Consider the following 1,829-nt stretch of genomic DNA (forward strand, 5'->3'; position numbering starts at 1 on the left):
TGGATTTTTTTCACATATGTGAACTCGGGGGAAGAAAATAAATTTTAAATCTGTGATGTTTAGAGAAGAACACACTTGGGGATTTAAGGAAATTTTTCAACTCGTATGAGCTGGAGAGGGAGAGTTGTGATTAGACTTTGAGATAACAACTACAGTGAAAGATTGTTCAGGCACATGTACTGGTACTTTTTATCCCCTTGTTATTACGAAATTAGGATAAACTTGTTCATTTTTTTTATAGTATTTAGGAAAAATTTAATGCGGTTTGTTTTCAACTTCATCTGTCTTTGATTTTAGAAAATGGAAAAATACTTAAATTTTTTAATATTTTGGGTTTTCTAAGTTTGTTTTAAATTTGGGTGTTCTTTTCATCAATTTTAAAATGATTATTAAAATGAGTTTTAGATAAAAACCCGGGGATTAATGCTCCAATTATCTGAGCTCTGTTGTCATTTTATTTTTGAGCTTTAAAAGTGGGTTTATGAATAAAGAAATTTTCTTAGTTAAAGGGTCAGAAAATAACATGTTATTTAGAGTTTTGTTTCTAAAACCCCCTCAGTATATTTATAAATTACTCTTCTTATAAAAATATTCCCCAAACATTTTTCCCTGTAAGGTTCTGTAATATGTGATGAATAATCTTTTCCCTTTTTTTGAGGTAGTTTGTTTTTTTCAGTATCGGGAAATGAGATGTAGATCATAGATAAAAAAGCGAGAAAGTTGTTTGGGTATTTCAAGGGTGTATCGTAATCATTTTTTGAGCTTTCAAAATTTGTTTATTGAAAAAAAACTACAGGTTTGCTATTTTAAAATCACAGCATATTTTAATTCAGATGTTTTGTTTTATGTAATCTTACCTGTACATATAACATATTATTTTTCCTCGATGACCCTGTATAAATTTTTCCTTTAATTATGTGATGAAAGGGAACTCCAAATTTTTTTTTACGTTTTCAAGACCACAGTTTTTAGGAAGGGTTTGAGAAAGGAAAATAATGTTGATATTTGTCTTTTTGTAATTGGATTAATATGGTTTTTAAATGTAGAGAAAACCCATTTTTTTATATTGTATAATGTCACTTGTGATCTAAGACCTGCTTAGCGATGTATGAATCAGGTGTTTTCCTAGTCTAGATTTAAAGATAGAAAAAAAAATTTCGAGAAAACATTCTGCATTTTAAACTAGGAATGCATAACCCCATCAGCTTACCGAAGGCCAACAAGTGACTGGAATTGTAAGTTAGAAGGTAGGCTTTGGGTTTTTCTTACTTTACAATAAAGGGGCTATGGGGGGCAAAAAGCTTTTTATTAGGATTGTTTTTTGAGATTTGTTTACCATAGTATATAAGTATGAATAGCAAAGGCCCTAGTATAGCTGATAAGAATCTTTCTTTAAGATTCATTATGAAAACTTTAGATATGATGACAAGAAATGCCAAATTTGTTGGCAGTAAAGTTTTTTTGTATTTATTTCAAGTAAAAGAGAAGAGAATGTATGCAGCAACCCTATTTAAATATATTTTTCTTTAAATGATACAGTAAAACATTAATTTTTTAAAAAACCTGTAAAAATTTTTAATTTTAGCTTAAACATATGAATAAAATTTAAAAATATCAGTATTTTTGTGTAGAATGTTTAATAATGATCCTCAAAAAAAATTTTAGTTTAACAGAATTTGTATTAGAAGCAAGTGAAAATTGGTGACAAAAAATGAAAATTTGGGATACATATTGAAAGTACAAAAAATTACATGTGCTAAAAAGGGGGGTTTCCCGTCCCTTTGTAAAAGTTCAGGTAAAAAAAAAATTTTTAAAATGTTAGTTTTAAA

The 1,829-nt window shown here is 28.0% G+C and overlaps 1 pseudogene; it reads right to left on the reverse strand.

Moving 5' to 3' along the window:
* Nucleotides 1-1,829, reverse strand: part of LOC119582200 — a 13,122-nt pseudogene that overhangs the window by 3,935 nt on the left and 7,358 nt on the right.

The sequence above is a fragment of the Penaeus monodon genome, chromosome 15 (assembly GCF_015228065.2).
Source record: "Penaeus monodon isolate SGIC_2016 chromosome 15, NSTDA_Pmon_1, whole genome shotgun sequence".
Lineage (NCBI taxonomy): Eukaryota > Metazoa > Arthropoda > Malacostraca > Decapoda > Penaeidae > Penaeus > Penaeus monodon.